This window comes from Alligator mississippiensis, chromosome 3 (assembly GCF_030867095.1).
Source record: "Alligator mississippiensis isolate rAllMis1 chromosome 3, rAllMis1, whole genome shotgun sequence".
NCBI lineage: Eukaryota > Metazoa > Chordata > Crocodylia > Alligatoridae > Alligator > Alligator mississippiensis.
The window spans coordinates 67566181-67588785 of record NC_081826.1 but is presented as its reverse complement, the minus strand read 5'-3'; the positions used below and the strand labels follow the sequence as shown (position 1 = coordinate 67588785).

At 43.7% G+C, this 22605-nt stretch overlaps 1 protein-coding gene and 1 long non-coding RNA gene across 2 annotated transcripts in view; one reads left to right on the top strand and one right to left on the bottom strand.

Moving 5' to 3' along the window:
* CLVS1 (clavesin 1) overlaps positions 1-22605 on the top strand; it is a 158249-nt gene that overhangs the window by 103970 nt on the left and 31674 nt on the right. The window lies entirely within an intron of this gene.
* LOC132249080 (uncharacterized) lies at positions 2790-22522 on the bottom strand. The gene is made up of 3 exons (XR_009460472.1): positions 22143-22522; positions 16065-16144; positions 2790-3129 (listed from the first exon to the last, which is right to left on the bottom strand). It is a non-coding gene; the product is annotated as an uncharacterized LOC132249080 (long non-coding RNA).

The window sequence follows — 22605 nt, the reverse complement described above, 5'->3', positions numbered from 1 at the left end:
AAGCTGCTCCTCTAGGATCTCCTAATCATCCCCACATTCTGATAACCCACAACCCACCCCCAGCTTTACCCCTGCCAGCCTGGCACAGACCCTTAAAGAAGGACTGTCTGCCTCCTGTCACCCAGTAATGTTAGAGGCAGGTAACAGGTCCCACAAGCAACAGCAACATATGATTGTAGTGAGGAAGCTATGGAAGCTCCTGTGGCCCACAAAGCTCTGACAGAGCTCTATGTAGGATGGCTGTGCTCCTGCTTAGACACCAGATGGTGCTGCTGTGCTCTATTTGTCCTTCAACACTTAACTACAGCTTCATTTCTGAAGAGGGATTTTCAAGCAGCTCCAGGTTGCTTAGGGTTTTTACAGACAGCTGAATTTTTTACAGACTTTACAGACAGACATTTTTAGCCTGGATTTTTATGGAAAGCCCATAAATTTATGGATAGTTGGCAACCCCAGAACAGCATAACAGACCTCAACAAACTATAAATGCACAAACATACATGCAAACCCAGAATACACCCAAATACTATAAATCATTCAGGAAACAATAACAAAGATCTGGGCTCAGGAAAGAGGCTGGCACAAATTTGCAGTTACTGCTAGGGATACAATTATTTAAGTGTAGGAGCTGTCTGAGTAAACGTCCAACCTGTCAGTCTCTTAGACTTTGCAGCAATTAAAACACTGGCAATCTCAATTGTTAAACCAAGATATAAGTATGGCTCCCAGGTAGAGAGGACCATTTTATTTAAGACTTTAAATACTAATAAACTCTTGGGGCACGTCCACACATGCAAGCATGTGTGCTTGCAGCAGCTCAAATAGAAGCGGTGCACATTTGAGCCGGAGCTGTTTGCCTCAGCACACATGCCCAGACATACACTTTGTTGTGGAGGAAATTGTGCCACTTGGGGCAAAATAGCCCTGCCTGGCTTCTCCCAGATCTGCAGCCAGGGGCAGCTAGAGCCTGTGGCTAGCATTTGTGCTGTCCCCAGCAATATAAAAAACTGTTACCAGCTGTGGGTGAGTGCGTGGGTGGGTGTGGAGGGATGTGGAGGGATGCACATCAGTGTGTGGGTAGGTGTGGGGGCTGCTTAGGAGGAGAGCACCCTGACAAAGCACATAGACTACCCTGCCTGCAGGGTACAGGCTCCCCCCCCCCCAGCATTTCCTCCCACTGGTCTCCAGCCCCCTGCTCATTACCCTGCTCATCTCCAGCCTCTAGAGGTTGGAAACAAGCAGGATGATTGAGCAGGAGGCTGGAGACAGAGGGGGAAGTCTCCAGCTCATCTCCAGGGTCTTGTCTTCAGCCTCCTGCTCCTTCCCCTGCTCATCTCCAGTCTCCTGATTGTTCTCCTGCTTGTTTTCAGCCTAGGGAGGCTGGAGGTAAGCAGGAATACAAGCAGGAGGCTTGACAGGAGCAGGAGAACAAGCAGGAGGCTGGAGATAAGCAGGGGAAGGGACCAGGAGACTAGAGACAAGCCCCTGGAGATGAGCTGGAAACTTCCCCTGCCATCTCCAGCCTCAGATGTTGCTGCTACTGCTGGTGACTGTGTGTGTGTGTGGGGGGGGGGGGGCTGGGAGAGTAAGCGGGGAGCTAGGGGAATGAACAGGGAATGCCGGGGCGAGACGAACATATGGAGGGCTGGGGAAACGAACGGGTGGTTGGGGCCAAGCAAGGCCTCTCCCATGGTCCCCCTCCCCACCTCCTCCAGCCCCCCAACCTCCTATTTACCTGGCATGAAAGCAGATCCAGGTCCCTGCAGCTTGCACTGCTGCCTGCACTCCATGGGCAGGCAGCATGCTTCAGCACTGGGGAAAGGGCCAACTACAGAGATAGTCTAGCAGGCTACCAGAGCATCTCTGTGGAGGACTGACCCTCCAGTTGCCTCAGGGCATAATCGGGGACTGTGCCCTGCCCCACTTCCCCGCCCCCCCCAGGTATTGTTTGAACCCTGGATATCCAGGGGTCTAATTTTTCCCCCATGCTGCAAATTTGCAACACAGGAAATGCCCGCATATGCCTCTTGCAGCATCTCAAAGGGGTTTGAGATGCTGCAAGAGGCACATGCATGCTCGTCTGGACACACGCTTAACATCTAACTTTATTCAAGTAGTTTGAAGAGGCAACAGTGCGTATGCTCTTGAACCCAATGCAAGTAAATTCTGGAGGCAGAGTTGACTGGTAGCCATAAAGTTTAGCAAATTCAAAGACTATATTTTCCTACTCAGGCTTTTAAAAAAAGTTCCTAAATATAATAACTAACTAAAAAAGATCACAGAACCATTGAGAAGCCCTCATCTTAGACCCTAACATTCTGAGTATCTGGACCTAACAATAAAAAAAAAATCTCACTGAACATGTAGTGAGATGATGACTGAGTTTTGGAAGGGAAAGACAATAGAGTTATTTTTATATTGATGGCCTCTTCTGTATAGGGACCATTTTAAGTGAACTAGGAAGTATAAAAAAGCTATGCTCAGGGTATTAAATTATGCTACAGTTATATCTGTCTTCCCCCACTTGTGAAATCATAGATAGGGAGCTACATCTCCTCACACTTTTGAATTCTTTGGATCATGGAAATGGAAAATGTTCCTCCTACTAAGCTATAATGCTCTTCTTGAAATCAGATGTATGCATTCTTACTGAGGAACTGGGTGTATTGCATTGTATGTTGTTGTATATTAGGAATGAAGGAGCTTATTATATAGATAAGAAGTCTCTGAGTATATTTTGTATGTGGAAAAGCATGAGATTTTAGGCTACTGTGGATATTAGTGTTGCATTAGCTGATTTTTAATGATTGTATTGATAGGCACCAACAATAGCTATAGATTAACAAGCATTCAAGTGTCATCTTCATCAGGATGGTTGAGACATGATGGATATATACTCTCCACTTGGCTTTCTGCTGTCTCCCTTCCCATTATATTTTTATGTATTGTATGTAATCCTGGTCTTCTATGTTGTTTCTCTTCCCTGTCACACAACTTTCTATTATATCCTTTTCTCCACTGTCTCCTCCTGGTATTCAAACGTGACCATAGTACTTGAATTTCTTCTTTTTCACCATTTGCGTCAATTCAGGCTTGCTTCCAATCTCGCTGAGCACCCATTTTTTGGATCTATTTTGAATTCAGGAAATATTCAAGATCCTTTTGTAACATACCATCTTAAAATCTTGTAAATTTCTAATTTCTTCATAAACAGCTAAATTTCACAAGTTTCACATATGTTACTATCAGCCATACCAAAGCTTGTAATAACCTTGTATTCCTTTTATTAGTAATCTACCTATTCATGTATATCACATTCACATTTTTTACCCTTTTCTGAGCTTTGCCTAGCTGATATCTTACTTCATTTATGACATTATTGTCTTCCATTAAAATGTAAAACTTCAAATTGCTCCAATAGCTCATTATCTGTGTCACATCTGATCCTCTCTCCAGTTGTGTTTGTCACCTTGGTCTTTGGCATATTAACCATGATGTACTATCTCTCTCCTGACATGGGTAATATTTGCATGAGGCCTTTCAGGTCTTTGGCAGTAGTAATCAAAACAATGTTACTTGTATACCTCAAATAACTAAGCGTTCTACATTTTATTCTCAGATCATCTCTGAATCCTGCCAGTGCTTCCTAAATGATTGCTTATGCTATTAAAGAGTGAGGGAGACAGAATGCAGCCTTGTCAAACTCTTTTTTGTACTGGAACCAGTCCAGCAACTTTACCTTGGCTTTCTGTCCTCCATATAGTTTATGCAGCAGTTCAATCAAATATGGTAGGAAACCCCTCTCAAGTATGTAGATCCATAGTTTTGTGTGTCCTGTTGAACTAAAAGTTTATTTGATACAAACCTCTCTGTGGACCAAGACGTTGTGATGGAGAGGCTTGTGTGTCCCCAATGATACTCAGAGCTTTGTCACCCGGAGTCTCACAGTCCCAGCAGGGTCACCCATGGCAAACAGGTCTGAGGGGAAGTTCTAGACAAACTGCAATCCAACCCCAAGTTCTCAAAAGTGGATCTAATGGAAGAACATGTTAGCATCTCAATGGCTGTAAAGACAGAAGAAGGATGCAGCAAGATGAAGGTCTCCTGTCATCTTGGTTTCTCCCTTGCCACTGGGCCCAGATCTCCACTTTTTGAGACTGTGTGGTTGCTGTTTTTATGTACCAGCTTCTTCATGTTAAACAAAGTCATGTGCAGGCTTCTATCACAGGAAACAACATGCTGCAATCAACAAAAGCCCTGCAGCAATGGACCAGTGGTAACAGAGAGAGGATTAATGAATCCAAAAGCCTCCAGTCATGAATCTGCATGCAGGCAGCAGTAGCCTGATAGTTGTCTTGTACCTGAGTTAAGACAGCGGTACAATTCAGCAGCTGCTACCATGACTGAGCAGTCCTATTCAGGATCCCCTCTACCCATCCCATGTGAAGAAGGGGCTAGAAGGCTGTTTTATCTGCTCCTGGTTGGATAACTTCTAGTGGGGTCACTCTGCAGTCAAAAACATAAGACAACAATGATTTTTGCAACATGAAACATTCACACCTTGATGGGTAGCTAAGAAAACAAACAACCAGAAAGAAGAACCCCCATAATCTCCAGGGCACTAGTGAGATACAACATTGACACTGCAGCTCTGAGCGAGACAAGAAGACTGGATGAGGGCCAGTTGAGGAAAGAGGCCCTCCTATGAACAAGGCTCTCCTGTGAAGAAGGCTACACCTTCTTCTGGGAGGGGAAACCAGCCCAGGACAGATATATTCAGGGTGTTGGCTTTGCCATAAAAAATCAGCTCCTCAGTCAACTTACAGAGCTTCCTGTGGGTATTAATGAATGTGTTATGACCACCTATATTAAGCTCAGTACCAACCAGTATGCCACCATCATCAGTGCATTCACCACAACACTTGATGATGAAGACAATGTCAAGACCAGTTCTACTCCAACCGTGACCACATTCTCACTAATCCTCACGAGGACAGAATCATTCTCCTCAGTGATTTCAGCATGTAACAGGGGGCTTTCTTGGGTCTGGTCTGTCACTGGCCCGCTCACCTGTTTCTGAGACAACTGCCTGCCTCCTTTCCTGCCATGCCTTGGTGATACATAATTATGGTGTTAATTAAGCAGGAGGCTGCCCATTCTTGCCCCGATGCCAGGGGGCGCTACCTGTGGCTCCATTCCTCCCCTAAACTGTAGCCCAAGCCTTGCAGATGGCATCCACATGTTGTAACCATATCCCAGCCCCTAACTCCAGGCTCTCTCATTGGGCTCCATGCCCCTTACTCATATTGGGCTCTGTGCCCTGCAAACACACAGCTGGGGCTCCTAGCCTCTGGGCTCCTTGCCTCTCACTAGGCTCCACACCCCTTCCCAAACTCTGGCCTCCTTGTCCCTCATTCGTTCTGGGCATCTTACCCCCCTCTGTACCCCCTTTGGTTCTGCCGACCTCCTTGCCAGGTTACCCACTAAAATGCATCCAGTTTTTGGCTCCACAATTCAAAAAGGATGTGGAGAAGCTTGAGAGGGTGCAGAGAAGAGCCACGCGCATGATCAGAGGTCAGGAAAACAGACGTTATGATGAGAGGCTAAGAACCCCGGGACTCTTCAGCCTGTAAAAGCACAGGCTCAGGGGGAACCTGGTGGCCACCTATAAATTTATCAGGGGTGCTCACCAGGATCTGGGGGAACATCTGTTCACCAGAGCACCCCAAGGGATGACAAGGTCGCATGGTCACAAACTCCTCCATGACGGTTTCAGGCTGCACATAAGGAAGAACTTCTTTACTGTCCAAGCCCCTAAGGTTTGGAATAGACTGCTGCCAGAGGTGGTTCAAGCACCCACTTTGAACACCTTCAAGAGACAATTGGATGTTTGTCTTGCTGGGATCCTATGATCCCTGCTGACTTTCTGCCACTGGGGCAGGGGGCTGGACTCGATGATCTTCCAAGGTCCCTTCCAGCCCTAATATCTATGAATCTATTAATGTGGGGGTGGAGTTAAGGCACCTCTACCTGCCTTTCACCGGGGTGGTTACTGGCCTCACATTTCCTGGGGGCTCCCACACCACTAGGAGTCCCACACCAGGCTATCCATCCCTGGCAGGATGCAGTTTTAGGTTATACCCAGGACCAAGAGCCTCCAAACTGTCCCCTTAAGCTCCTGTCCTTACCTCCAAGATGTCTCATATAGCCTTTCAGCCAGGCAATGTTTCTGCCTGGCCTACCAGCAGAGAACTGCTCTGTTTATATAGGTGCCCAGGGTTCTAAAATGGTCACTGCAATCAAGCACCTGCTGGCTGCTTGTCTCAGCCCTTAAAATGGCAGGCACCAACAGTGCCCTGCCACACAGCACCACAATTGGACATGACCTGGAACACTGGAGTGGTACTACTCAGAAGGAAGGAGTAGGGAAAGCCTACTCAAATGGCATCCTTCTCCTGAACAAGGGTACAGAGCACGGTCTTGTCATCATGAACACCAATTTTAGATAGAGTGACAAATACAGGACCATCTGGAGAAACCTGTGATCAAATGGATGTCCATATCACATAAGCCATGTAAGGAACCGATGACTGCTGGACAGATCACTGTCTTGCCAGATCCATTATAAACATCTGACTTGCTCTGAAACACTGAAAATAGCTAAAAGCAATGTGAAGGACACCAAAGTTCTTCAAGACTGAACAGTCTGTAAGGATCTCCAACAGCATCCCCATGGAAAGCTCTCTGCCCTGTTCATAAATTAAGGTAACATTGAGGATCTCTGGGAGGGGTTTACAACTGCTGTCCATATAGCCTGTGCTGAATCCATTGGCTATAGCACCTGTCAACACCAAGACTGGTTTGGTAAAAGTGATGCAGAGTTCCAAGCCCTTCCAGAAGAGAAGGACTGATTCCACTTGCCAGAATGATACCTCATTTCAACAGAAGTAAATGTATCACTTCCTCAAAGCTGAAGCTCAAAGGAGGATCCAGAAATTCAAAACTCAGGGGTGTCAAGATAAAGCCAAGGAGATCCGGCTGTATGCTGACAAACATGACATGCGCAGCTTTTTACTGGCAATGAAAGCCCATCTTCCCACTTTTCTGCTATAGCAGGATGACTCAATGTTCCTCAAAGACAATGAATCCATCTAAGTTAGATAAAAAGGACACTTAGAGGCACTCATGAGCCATGAATTGACTGTGATGGATACAACTTGGTCTATCCCCCAATACTCTGAAAGGAAATCCCTAGCTAACCTTCCTATCCTAGAAGTCTGGCATGCCATCAAGAAAATTAAAAACAACAAGGCTACTGGACCAGATGGTATACTTACTGAAATCTACAAGGCTAGTTGTGAGTAACTGGTTCTGAGTCTCCCAATTTTTTTCTCCAAATTTGGAATAATAAAGAAATCCCTGGGGACCTGAGGAATGCCAAGACAGTGACTATCTTCAAGAAAGTTACAATTTATCTTCAGGAAAGGAGATATGTCTGTCAGTGGGAACTATTAAGGTATTGCCCTCCTTTCCACAGCAAGGAAAATTCTCTCCTGAATCCTCCTGAACCATCTTCTACTGCTCGCTGAGGAATTCCTGCCAGAATCTCATTGTGGTTTCAGATTATCCCACTGAGAAATTAACAAACTCTTTGTTGCTACCAGATACAAAAAAAAAAGTATTGGAAACAACCTCAGGACTTGTATATGGTCTTCATTGACCTTACCAAGGCCTTTGATTCCATCAGTCATGAAGCTGTATGGAAATTACTTCAATATACTGATGACTGCACCATCCTTGTGCACACTGAGGAAAACCACGCTGGATCTCTTTGGAGAAGCCTACTGAACTTTGGGCCTCTCTCAACATTAAGAAGGCTAAAGTGCTCTATCAGCCTGCTCTGAGCCATGAATGTGACCCCCCCCCCCCCCAAATTACTGCATGGAAAGACTATGGAGGTAGTGAAGCACTTCCCCTACCTTAGTAGCTACCTCTCTCAGAGTGAGAATTGATGAGGAGATCAAGCACAGGATCTGGTGTGCAAGTGCCTCCTTTGGGAAATTTCTTCAGCAGTTTATTCACTGTGATCTCCAAAAAAGACACCAAGATCCAGTGAAGTTGGTGCTTGAGGATCAGTGATTCAATATTAGTAATGCTGACTTCAGCAAGAATGCTGGCATTTGTGCAGTGATCTCCACATTTGATGTGGAGGATATTTTGGAGACATCATTGATGACACTTCTCTAGGCTCTTGAGATGACACAGGTAGGCCACCTGTGTTTCACACATCTATAGAGGAGAGTGGGGATGATGACTGTATTGTAGACCTAATTCTGGTGTCTTTTTGGAGATCATGACAGATCTGTGGCTCAAGGATTGGACTCTTAAGTCACCTCAAGACTCATCAGTGAGCCATGGTAGAGATTGTTCTTGAATTGAGGGACAGCCAATAATAATGATAGTACACATAAAGTACAAAAAAAGTACCAAGGCCACTAAGTCAATCACTCAAAAATGATGAAATGCCCAAATTAGGGTTGCCTTTCACCCTTAATTTGGCTCCATTTTACGCATGCATTATGATAAAATTGGGAGCAGGGATCATTGAGAAAGTCTTGCTCAGCCCCTGTAGGTCGGGACTGGAGCATGTTCAATTCAGACAGAACGCTGAGAAAAAGTAGCTACCAAACCTTGACTCTCTACTGAAGAAAATTAATACATCTTAATTTAAGGAAAGACTATTATGATCATCTAATCTGACCTGTATAATATAACCCAGGGCAGCAACCTTTGGCACACAGGCCAGAATCAGGCCACAAAGAGCACATCTAGATGAATGTGCACATGTGGTATGCAGCGCTGCAGACCTGTCTGCTGCCCTGCGAACCACACATGCTACACATGCAGGTGTCTGCCATGCTGCTAATTTGCAGTGCAGGGAGGGAGGTTTGACAGCAGGAGATCTGGCAGAGTTATAAAGAACTGAAAATAGTTTCATAATGCAAAGCATTGGGTAACTTTGCCTGTAGGTGGTGCTAGCAGAAATGCCCATATATAAAATGTATATGGAAAATATATGCCTATATATGTAGAATTCAGCATGAGAAAAAAATATCAGTATGTTCGCTAACTAAATCATGTAGAAATTATCACGAATAAAACTAAAAATATTATCTGGAGTTGCATGACCAACTTTCCTAAATAATATGTTTTCCTCAGCATGAAGCCATTTATCTTTGTTATTAATCAGATTGTGTTTTGTCTTAAAACATATTTCAAGGACCTTCAATTCCAATTATGTTTCTTATTGTCAAGACACTGCTGCATTATTAAAGAAAAGAATCATATAAGGCCAGAGAATTACACAAAGAAATTACTTTTTATTGCAGAACAGACACTTTAGTCTACTTCTGTCAGCTCAACCATATGGCTATTTTAGTCTTTATGAAACACAAATACACAAAAATAAGTTTCACTTCACCATGGAAAGGAAAGAAAGCACTCAGTGGCATACCAGAAATGAGGTAGATTGAATAACACAATGTAAAATTATCCCTAATTTCTCTATAAATGTATTTTATTCTGAAGAATACGAATGTGTGGGATGCTCAAAGACGCTGAGGCTCTAATGTATTTTGTCTAGTAAGTTAAGAGCTGCACTTATTAAACCTCCTATGCACAAAAATTTAGACTTGTGACTCCTATTAAAGTCAATATAGGTTATAGAGTTTAACTCCACAAACTGTTAAAGAATCAGAGAAAACAAATCTTAGGGCTATAAACAAGGAGCTCACAATGCCATCTCTCCCTATTCATCTAGGACCAAACAGATTACAAAAATGCCTTAGGAAGTGTAGAAAGGGGTAGAGAAAGCTATTCCATTTCACAGAGGATTTCACTATCTTAGAATCTGAGTTGTTTTCCGGTTCAAAAAAGCTAAACATTTTGAAGCTCTCCACAAATGGAGATGGAGCCTTATCTCTGTGATTATCTACCTTGCAGGCTGTCCTGGGACCACCAAACCTGGAAATCCACATGTCCCTAGCAACCAGTGTGATGAGATACCAAAGGAACTAGATGAGGTGGACTGGCAGGCAATCAAGTTAAACCTACCTGACCAGTTAGGTTCCACTAGAATCTTACCTGACAAATTTGCAGAGAAGAGTTGTCAAAACTGAATAATCTCCACAAAATGTTTCCATTTCTACAAATAAACGAAGTCTGATAAAAGCTTTTTTTGCCTCTTCCCTCACTCCTCCCCCCACCACCCCAAGAGATCAAGGTCTTCTCAATAGCCAAATAATGGTCATGACTCCCAGGTGTAGGACATCTGGGTTGTAGGATTTTATAGGCAAAGAAAGTAGAGGGGTGATATAATTTTACAAAAGTTAAAATTATTCGTAAGGAAATGCTTTTTCATTTGAAAAATGTTCTTGTGTTGAAATCTAAACATTCCTCAGGAATGTGTTGTTTTAAAAAAATAATATGGAGATATATTTGACTTTCTCTTTTAGTTTCTTTCCAACTTTTAACCTTTTTAACTTTTAATATTAATATTCATGTAGTCAGACAATATAGTTAAGTTGTTATATAGCTGATATTTCATATCTTGCATTATTATATATGGGTGTTATTGAATATACCCTTTCAACATTATCAAAACAAAGCATTTCAACAAGATTGTTTCAGTGTTTCCAAAAAATAATCTTTTGGATTTCTCATTCTTCAGTAAATTTCTAAATATTGATGTTTTTCACCTGTTCTCAGATAAAAGGAAACAGTGAATGTCAGAATTTCTTATGAAACAGAAATTATGTTTTTTCACCATCTTTAATTAACCACTGGCGAGAATTTTAAAAGCACCAGGATATGTTTCATAGTGTAAAGATGTGTGTCAAATGTCCTTGCTGGTCACATCACTTTTGTGTTTGGATGTTCAGAGCTGTTCATTATTCTGCAATGCATTAAAAAAAACCCCAAAACCAATTTGGGCAGTTTGCAAAAATTGACATAGGTAGGTGGTGAGATCATAATTCTTTTCCAAAAGATATGCAAATAGCAAGAAGCAAGATTTGTTCAGTAAAAGCTTTTATAGGGCCAACATATAGTTGGGAGATATGTTATGCAAGCTTTTGGGTTCAACTGCTCTATCCCCAGGTCTTCAAAAGAAGCAGATAAAAAATTACTAACTTACCTCCCAAGTGCAAGCCATCCAAATGTGTGACAAAGATACTAACATGCAATACTCATGTTCTGTTACACATCATACCCTAACTGATAGATTATAATATTCCTTAGGAGTAAAATCTGTCGTAAGGGGTGGTGGTTTCTCATTGTCTGAATTAAATCAATTAGGATTCCAATTCACTAATCAAGTGTGCTGGGGAGTGGATACTTGTTGAGGTTGCCTAAGGGTTGAACAGTTCAAAAAAGGTATCTTTTTCCATGCTGGTTTCCTAAGGAGGTAAGAGTTTGGAGAAGGATCTATGACCAGACTACCTGTAGGCTACACCACAGAGGCAGGGAACTTGAAGAAAGTATGATCCCTTTCCCTTGTGCCCTGGAAATCAGTTAAGTATGACTCAGTGATGTCACTTGTAGAGCAGTGCTGCTGGCATCATTATTTTCTCATCATTGTCCTGGATCGAAAAAAGCTGCTGCTCCATTACTTCTGGAGTCATGGCTCCTTGTTGCCTTGCAGGTTGGGCTATTGCTCCCATATCCTTTTCTCCCATTCCGTTCCACTGCAGCAAGTGGAGTGGAGCTGGAAAGGAAGATATGCTGGGCCGCCTTTTTCACGGAAAGGAAAGGACCATTGTGAGCAGAGCCAGCCAAAGCTGCTGGGCTATTTTTTTTGCTTTTCAAATGAGAGTTTTGAGTGAGATTCCATGGCTTTGGTCCCTTCCAGCCTTAACATCAATGAATCTAACTATTTGCTCAATTCACTGTATTTTATCCAAACTCCTGGGATTCACAAGACAGCAGTCAGCAACATTTTCAGCTGGCAGACCAGAATTACCCATCTTGGATCTGAGGTAGCCTGGCACTAAAACCCATCTGTCACTGCCACCACTTCTCCCTGCCACCCAGACGTGGTACTCACAATATGCCCAGCTGTGGCATGGTCTAAGCACCCCACTGCCTGGTTACAGCATGGACTAAGTCCCCATTACTGAATGCCACTGAGGCCCCATGACTCTAAGCTGGATCCAGCCTGTGAACCATAGGTTGTCAACCCCGGTCTAAGAAATCATGCCAAAAGACAGTTTCTGCTGAGAGTTCTGGAAATTTACACTTCTGGAAAGACATCTCTCTTCCATAAAAGCAGCCTATCAGCACTGCTTTCTGCAGAACGTAAAATATAAAAAGCGATGTTTTATGTTTTAACCTAAGACACTCTAGGCTCAACTGAAGTCTTAAACAAAGTTTCAATGGGATTCCCATTTGCTCTGAGCTAGTAAAACCAATGCTATAAATAATGGCATCCTCTTTTTCTCTGATTTGTTATATAAAAGTTATGGATCACAGATCAGGATGCCATTCTGAGATTCCTATTTAATATGTGGATGCTACTACAAGCAAGGTAAGGAGCTTTTGTTTAAAGTCAATAGGATCCTTGAGATGAAAGGCAAGTGCCATGAGACCTTCACTAATTGTCTTTCTTTGGTTGAATTTAACTAGACATTTGTCTTTTCTATGACATTTTAATAAAAGTCCTTTGGTGCCCATTTTCCTCACATCTGAATTTTTTTTGGCAGTGTATAGATGCAGAGATATACCACAGGTCACTGTGAAGGTGCTACACTAGCAGTGGAGATTCTTTGGTAATATGCTTCAGGAGAACAATGCATGCTTAAGAAGACAGATTCCATATAGTGTTTCTTTTTTAAGACAAGGTTTGCTTTCACAGTTCCTGATATAGGAGAAATCTACTGGTGTTACTTACCCACTTCACTTCTAGCTTTGTAGACACTCATTTTTCTCTCTTCATTTACCTTTTAACTATTACTGGATTTGACTCCTCAGTACCTCTTTCTCAGTCCTTATCTTTCCCATCATTTCCACTAAACAAAAACACAGTTTCTTGGTTTCTGATTCACCTCACAGCTGATCTACTAGCTACCAAGTCTGACTGCAAAAGGGACTGAAAGTAGCCAGGTGGGAGAAACTTTATTTTGGGCAGGCTGCCAAAAGTGGTAAACTGTGAGGATTAGTCCAGCTTATGTTGTACATGTTTTGAATTACATTTTGTACAGGTTCCAACAGAGCAGAGAGAGCCACCTTTCATGTGCATTTAGGGCCATGGAATGATGAAAAATTTACAGCAGTGAAATAGGCATTGCAGACAATCGACACAAGCTCATAAACTGAAATAGCTTCACTCAGTCTGGTGGAGAATTACCCTTGAAAAAAAAAATCAAGAGTAAAACTACCAGTTCTACCAGGGTAGGCGTCTTTCTGCATCTGTCTTCAGGGTTGCTGTTTGATAAGTTACCTACTCCCTTGCAGCAAGTTATGGCAATATCTGTCTATTAAGAACGTAAGGAATGCCCCACTAGGTCAGAACAATGGTCCATCGAGCCCAGTATCCTGTCTCTGAGAGGAGAAACAGATGTTGCCAAGCCAAAGTGGATCAGCTGTAGTGGGATATTCTCAACATAGCTGATCCACTCAATTAGGCAATATACACAGAGCCCATTGTCCCACTTCGAACCACATGCTTAATGAGGGACAAAGGTGATGTGTACCCCTTGTGAGGAATTTCCTGCATCCCTTTCTGCCCTTTCCTTTCTGGTCCTTTGTGAACCTGTGCCTCACCTGAAGGCATGGGTCAGCACAGAGATGCAGCATGGTGCAGGAGCTGGGAAATCCCTAGTGACCCATGCCTCCACATAGGCATGGGTCAGTATGGATCCCAGAGGGGAGATGGTCAAGGGAGCTTGGCTAGCCTTCGGGCACATGTCTCCATGTTTGGACCCATACTGACCCATGTCTCCACATGAAGCATGGGTCAGCATTGGTTTTGATGTGGAGGCACAGGGCACTGAGGATTCCCCAGCTCCTATGTCACTCCATGCTACCCTATGCTGGGATCCTCACTCATCCTTGTGACCCATGGGTCAGCACAGGTCCCAGGGTGAATGCATGGGGTGCTAGGGATCAGAGCCAACCCTAGGGGTGTGCAGGACCTGGGGCATATCAGCCTGTGTGGGGCCTGTGCTGGGGGGGGGGGGGAGGGTTGCAAGCATCCAGAGCGCAGAACTGGCCATGTGCAGTGGCCGCCCAGAGTGGTGGCACCCTTGGCACGTGTGGGATCTGGGGCGGTTACCCCGATTTGCCCCTCCCAGGACAACTCTGCTAGGGATTCCCCAACTTCTGGGCACCCCACACTTCCTTGCCAGGATCTGCACTGACCTGTGTTTCAAATGGAGACAGCTTGGGCTGATTATTTTTATGCCAGGATAATACAAGAGATAAAGGTCTAACATATCTTTCTCTGGAAAGGATTAAAGCTTACTCCTTCTTCCTAATTAAAACAGTTACTCTGCTAGAACAGGTAGGAGGGGCATATCTTGGGTCAGTCCTCTCTGACAATTCCAATATCATTGCACTGTACTTTCCCCCCCCCTAAATATAGACTTTTTTCCAACTAATTTCTCTATTAAAACAACTTTCCTGTCTCCTGGGAAAACACAAAAATAGGTTTTTCCATCAGCTGTAGTGGTTACTAGGGCTGTGTGAAGCTTCAGATCCTGATTCGATTCAGAGGAGATTCGGCCCGATTCAGTGGCCGAATCTCAAAATCCAAATTAAATCAGGAGACCAAGTAAAAAGTCTGAATCAATTAGAAGTTCTCCGAATCAATTTAGAAAAGATTCAGAGAGCTTTGGCAATTCATGCAGTCCCCACTTGCTGCAGCATGGGAGCCCAGAGTCCCTGCTGGTAAGTAGGGGGCAGGGGAGGGGAGGGAGGCTGAGGAGGGAAGGGGACCATGGGAGGACCCCTGCCAGGCCCCATCCCCTGCCTGCTCCCCCAGCCCCCCTGAGTGCCCCCAACCCCACCCACTTTCCCAGCCCGCCTGGCCCCAGTTCCTGGCTCTTTAAAAAAAAAGCCCCCACTCACTGGCTGCTGCCAGGTGGGGGGGCAATCACCACTGCCCCCCACTGCATGGGGGCTCTGCAATGAGCCCCCCAACCCCTGCCCGCTCTCCCAGCCTCCCCCCATGGCTGCCTCACCTGCCCTAGCTCCTGGCCCTTAAAAAAAAAAAAAAAATCCCCACACTCATCAGCTGCTGCAGTGGCCTCAGGGCTTCTGGGGGCTCATGGCAGAGCCCCCCCATGCAGTGAAGGGAAGTGGAGGGTCAGTGGGGATTGCCTCCCCCACCTGGCAGGAGCCAGTGAGTGGGAGTTTTGTTTTTTTTTTTTTTAAGGGCAGGGAGCTCGGGCCAAGTGAGGCAGCCATGGGGTGGGGGGAGGACTGGGAGATTGGGCAAAGGTCAGGGGACTCTTGGCAGAGCCCCCCATGTGGCACAGGCCAGCAGGGATCACGCCCTCCCCCTCCAGCCTGGCAGTAGCCGGTGAGTGCAGACTTTTTGTTTTTTTTTAAATGAGCCGGGAGTTGGGAGAACAGGTGGAGCAGCCATTGAGAGTGGGCAGGGGTGGGGCCGATTCAGAGATTTGGCCAAATCATCAGTGGCCAAATCTCTGAATCAGATTCAGCTGAATCGATTCGGGACAGTGATTCAAATCACCGAATCAAATCACTGTCCCCCAAATCAGCCAAATCCAAAGCAAATACTAGCTGCTTCACACAGGCCTAGTGGTTACCATTAAAAGAAACATTTAGCCACAGTTTTATACAATACCCCACAGTAACTTTTTCAAGTATAAGGAAACAATGTGGTCTTTTCATTGTGGCTAAAATTCATTTTTACTAACAGATACCACCTTTCCATTTGTAGCCATTTTACTTTAGCACATCCTGTAACAGGACTTAGACCTATCCTGTGCATACAACTCTTTCCAGTATTAGAAGGCTGCTGCATGAAGAAATACCAGCCTTACCTCTTGCCACCCCAGTAGAAACTTACAGCAGGCCATAGTGTAAGGAAATTTCAAACCACTCAGCAAGGAACATGGGGTTTCTGAAAGAAAGGAAGGGAAATCAGGAGTTTTAGGATCTAGCATAGTGACAGCACAAAAAAGAAATGTTATTAATTTGAAACCCTGGCTCTAGGCCTGCCTAAAACTGAATAATGACATGAAACCATGTGAACATCTTCCACTAAAAAATCATTTAACTCCAAGTTAAAACATTTACAGCTTGTAATAAACAATGTCAATATAAAGCCAATATTCTTCCTTTTAACACTACATTTCCCAGTCCATCAAAAGGCAAATTATCATCTACAAGACCCCAAAAAGTATAAAGCAGAGACAAAAATAATTACTGTATTTACCTGAATCCAAGATGACCCTGAATTTATGATGATGACCCAAAATATATGGAAAATTTATAAATGTGTTACATTAGCCCACGTGTAGAATCTAATTATTTGGAGGATTGTAACAGGGAACCCTTGCCTCTGTAACTAGGAGGGCTTGCAAAGGCAAAAGGCCAGGGATCAAGCAGCTAATGGGGTAATCAACTGAAAGAGGAACAAAAAAGGCCAATCAGGTGACTGGAAAGAGGTTGGGCTAAGGAATATAAGCCCAGTCCCTGACCTAGAAAGGATCAGTCAGGCCTTGCTGGCAGCAAGGTGAGGAGCTCCTGCACAAGGCAGCTGCAGGAGGAGGGCTCATTGGCACCTAAACAATCCCAGAGAGTTGCAAAGAAAGAGCCAAAGGTACTTGTTGCTTTCAGAGAGATATTAACCCAGGTTTGGGAGGATTTTTTGTTTCTCGGCTATTAGGCCGACGTTTATGATTTAGTTAGATCTTGTGGGGGACCGGTTGTGGCTGTAAGGAGAGGAGGTGACCATGGACAGGGGTGCTTTAGAATACGTCTCTTGCAATTACCACCAGAGTTTAAGTAGTTCAGGCGCCAACAGAGGGTGGAGATGATTGAGATGCCGATGGACCCCAGAAAAGGGGTTTGTTATTGAGGTAGGACTGAACCCCAGAGGCTGAGGCCTTGAACAGTAGGACCCAGTCTGTGACAGTCAAGACTCTGACAAGTGCCGGAGCCTACATAGGTGTCCATTGGCAATGCGTAGGGGGTGCACACAGGTGCACGCTCACCCCCCAAGATCAGCCATGCACCTCCTGGAAGTGCCAGCTGTGAAACCGGACATGCCACTGGAAGTGCACTTCTGGTTTCCCTGATTTCACCTCTGGGTCGGCGATCGGCCAGTGGAGGACTTCCCTCCCCCCGCCCCATTGACAATTGGCTGCTGGGGGACCCCCCCCAGTCAGCAATCTGGTGCACCCCCAGACATGAGAGACACCAGTCGCTCATGTAGGTATTCCCTTTAAAGAGGAAGTACCAGGAGAAGGGCAGAAGGTCCCAAGTGTAGCTGATTGGGATGGACAGATCAGCTTACCCCGTGAGGTGACTACTGACCCATAGGGATCCCTTCCCAGCAACAACAAACAACACTGAAGTCATGGCAGGTGAGTGGCATAGGCAAAGCAGGATCATATAGGTGGCACAAGGAGAGGCATGGTAGTTCCAGGGCATGTACCACTCTTCTATCATTAATCATGAGTCTGATGTCACAGAGAGCTTTGGAAACAAATTTCTTTGAGAAATATCACCTTTTTACAGTTCTTATGCTGATGTGATGACTTCAAATATGCAACTATATCCTACAGGTCACTATGACCCACAGGCTTAATAACTCAAGTAAGCAATGAAAATCTCTAGCCTACTTTTATAATATATTGCAGCAAGTAGCACATGCATTTTTTCAGCAAGCCTCCAGGACAGGATTCTATAACACCCTAGAGGCTTTTATGGTTTCAGTTTAAACCCTAAACTACTTCCAGCTTTGATAGGCACTCTCCCTGGCTTCCCCCACCCTGCAACTAATCACAGATTCTCCATACCATAGAGAATAAAAAGGTAAATAATCCAGTCATCTTCACTTCCCCACCCCTTTTAGAAGGCCAGAAAGATAGATTTAAAAAGCTTAAGTAGCAGCAAGGTTTTAGGTCAGGTTTACACGAAGAAATGGCACTAAATTCAAAATTCAGTTTGTCATATCTACCACTCCAGTCACCATGAATGTACATGTATGCAAACACACAGAGAGATGTTATTTATGATAATGGATGGTACAGCACAGCAGACTCATGAATGTGTAACATGCAGATGTGCAATACGGTCAGTAATGTTTGCTGTAAGAATTATCCTCACTTCTGGGTATACAAATCCTAAACCAAACTGTTGCATTAGTCTGTTTATTTATTTATTTTTGAAGGGAACCAAGGTGTGTGTGTATACCTCTACCAAACGTCATGTTGTGAAAGAACTGCCATGCCAAACTACGGGGATTCAGGCAGATTTGGGCAGAATGTCAGTGTATGTAAAAGAACAGCCGAGTAACAACTTTTTCAAAGTTTCCTGGTGTTTCATATGGGTTTTTTTCAATTCTTTCTGGGCTGATTTAGTAAATTACTGGGGAAAAGTAAAGAAATTTCCTTTCAGCCCCAAAGTTGCAAGCTGTTTAGTTAGACCAGATGATATGTCAGCATGATTCTATCAGGACAAATCAAAGTTTACTGAGCAAATGTGTTCTGTAACCTGATTTATTGGTACCATCTGCCAGCACCCATGAACAGATGCTCTGTGGGACCTCATTAATGTGCATTAATGATTGGGAGACCCACTGCAGATCATTGGATTTTGTGAATTAGTGGGTATGGAAGGAGAACTAGCACCATGAAAAATATCTAGGTTAATGCATCCAAATATTCACTTTATAGTTTAATTAGCTTTATACTAAATTCTTCAGTATGTACTAATACAGGTACTTGGGTATGCTTTGGAAAAAAAGGCAAAATCCTATATCACTAGGATTTTGCTAATGTTTGTCTTAGGCCTGAGGGGGTTTGGTCAAGTTTATAATTTTGCAAAATTAATGACATTTTATTCTATGTAAGGTTCTCTTTTTATAAGTGAACTTAGTGAAGGTAGAAGCTGCCTGACAGATGGCACTGAAGGCCTTTATCTCACCTACCCTGATCACACAAATACTTTCAGATTATAAACAGTCTGTAGGAAACAGGAAGACTTGTTGACAGTGTGGTTAAGGCTTTTCACTATGGAACAAGAGGCATGACTTTAAGCCTCAGCTCAGACTTGTGACAAAGTCTATCCCAATCACCCTCTCCCACACCCCCTATATCTCAGTCACCTGTATCCCAATCACCCTCTCCTGTTGACCCAGTTATATACGGGTGCTGGGACTTTTAGGTGGGGAGTCAAAGGTGGGCAGGCACATTGCTTTTTTAGCTATAGAAGCTAGTGTGCTTCAGCCATGCTTGGCCCAAACAGACCTTAGACCTGTAGAGTACAGAGATACAAGTAAATAATCTGGCAGGCAAGTTTATATTTGCTCCCTCCCTCTCCTTTAGAAACACAAGGAAGCTTCAGAGTAAAAGATTGTCAACACTAGACACGAGATTTTTAAATATAACTGGAAAAGCATGAGTAGTGGCAATACCAGCTTCCTTGGAGGTCCAAGCCTGAGGTACTGTGCTTTTTAAAGAGTAGGGACACGTACAATTTTTCAGTTTCTACTGGAAGAGTCGCTGCTCTTGCAAGAGAAACCACGAGTGTACAGATGTTCAGGATGGAGCAAAAATGGCCATCCCAGGATAAAAATAAGCCTGGAACAACCAAAATTAAATCACTTCTGGGAGAGTTAACATCTGTACATATTCCCTTCTAAGAAAAGTCATAGTACAGCCATCCAGCATCCCAGGGTGCTTTACTCCTGCTCCTCCCAGAAGCCAGTGTGCTGCTCAGGCTGGACTCTACAACTCAGGCTGAGTGGAGAACAGTCTATGTCCCCTTCAGAATCTCCATATTGCAGAGAGATACAGAATGACTGATCCAGAACTATCAAGGACCACCCAGTAAACTGCTGTCATCTGCCTCCAGGCACATTGAGGGAGTCCACAGAGTATTTTTAGATGTGTGCACAGCGGCCCTCTGCCTGAGCAGCATCAGCACTGCAACCTTTTTGCTCCTCAGAAGCTCAGCATTCAAATGTCTGTTCAAAGGTCTTCAAGTAAGTTTTTCTACCAGGAAAACAAATTTGGGAGAATTCCGTCAGATCATTTGAATATGTGTATAAACTCTAAGATGGCCTCCATGCCCATTTAATCCCTGGCCTTTCTCTTGAGACTGTCAATAAATGTCTCTTGTGATGATGATTTTGTGAAGTAAACACATGCTCAGGAGCTAGACTAACATTTGCAAAATCATTTTACACAGGCCACATCTAGACTAAGATAAAATGTCACTTTGCCAGCTAATGCTGTTTAAAATACAACCTGCCTTACCTACACAAGAATTCTAAAATATTAAAGTGTGCATATGCTTTAACATCTCTTATCCTAATCTAAACAAAGACATAGGCTCCTGAAGAGACATTAGACAGCAATAACTTTCAGTCACTCTCACCAGCACCTGGACCAGGAAAGTAGGAGTAAAAGCTATTTAATCCACTATGGCACCAATCCAGTTGTCACCCAGTCAAATAAATCCTCTATAGAGAAATTTCTATGAAAGTATTAATACTGTCTGTGGACACTTATAATCATTTCTTTTAAAGATTTAATGTATTCGGTGGTATAAACTTTATTTGTTTGGTGGGGGGAGGGGGAGTTTTATACTCAGTGGACACATCTACATGTGACACTAACTGTTCAGTAAGCTAATACCATTGTGCAGTTGTGTGCTGGGGAAAAACCATGCTAATACTCTACTGTACAGTAGTATTAGGCTAAAAAACCTCTGCACCAGCGCTCCTGTGCAGTTACGCAAGTTACTGTGCAGTAGTACAAGTTACTGTGCATTGATTTAGTACTCGGTTAACTAAATAACACATTAATGTGTATAACACATTAATGAACATGAGGACAGTGACATACCATGGCTTTCTGGTGCCTGGGGGCCAAAGCTTGCATTTCCACCCTCCCACCCAGTCCTTTGTATGGGAACTCCTCTGCTCCTCTGCACCTGGCCCTGTTTGGTTACCTGTTTCGGCTGGGAAGGAAATGAAAGTCCCAGCACACCGGATGCAGGGGGAGGGGTGGCAGCTGGAATTTCTGGCAGGAACAGGTAAGTAAACACCCAGCCCATGGGGTGGGTGGGCAGGTTGAACAACGAACGCAACTGCCACCCACGCGATAAGAACTCTGAAGGGCCTGACCAGTGCCCCACCCAGGCCAGCACTTGGGGGACATGGTCCCCCTTCTGTGTTGGTCCGCTATTGTGTGTGGACATGCCCAGTTTAAAGAAAAAAACAACCTTTTTGTTTAAACCTTTTTTTATGATTAAAACCCTACAAAAATCTAGGGAAAACTGTTTTTCCATGGAACTGGATATGCATTGATTGATCAATTAACATGGTGAAAAGATATGACCTTGGATTTTTGGTTTTTAATTACAAACCATAATACCTCGTTAAGGACAAATTCAGACCTGGGATCAAATCTTTTTTAATTTTGAAAGCAGCTATGGTGCTCATTAGGGAGAGATGTCCAAGTCATACAACATGGAGCAACTTAGACAGACACGTGTGCAGGGTAGTTTAGTCCTGCCTTGAACAGGGAGTTATACTAGACGATAACATGAGCTCCCATCCAGTCCTACTTTCCGATGATCCTGTGAACTTGGAAAGCTTGGATCCAGTGCTTTAATTCTGACCCATTTCTAATTTTCATATTAAAAAAATATTGTCTGCCTCATTCATGCTTCACTGTTAGGAGCTTTATATTTTTCATATTAGAAGATCACACTGATCTTTAGTTTTCTGTACCAAGGAGTAAAGGGGAAAATAAAATAAATAAATAAATAAATAAATAAAAACCAAGTACCGGGCTTCTGTTCCTTATTTAAGCCAAATGATAGAGATGTGGTGATAGAGTGGGTAGAAGTGGTAAAAAAAAAAAAAAAAGTCTCTCACTCACCTCATAGATATTCCTCCCAAGTTGTGTAACAGAACATTTTGTGCTGACAGTTTTTCAGTCCCAACTGCTGCTCTTTTCAGTTCAGAAGTTTCCTAACAGAGAAAACCAGGGAAGAAATCAATGGCCTCAATACTACTTTCTTCTGATCCCTGATCTCTGACCTTGAAGAGGCTTCTGTGGTCTAAAACAAAAAGTTATATTGAGATATATGTGGATTTTAGTTGCAGTTTTTATAGCAGTTCCATTCAAGCATTGTTGTGTTCATTTCTGTTACTAACTTCTTAGCACTGAAAAGAGAGAAACACACACAGTCAAAGAAGAGAAAACTTTCAGTGGTAACGGCACCAGTTCCTTCCATAACTGGGATCAAAACATGTTCTACCTCTGAAGGGGTTTAACATACTATCTGACTATGGTATTACTACTTACACTGTAGTTGATAGATACAATGACAGCATAAGCA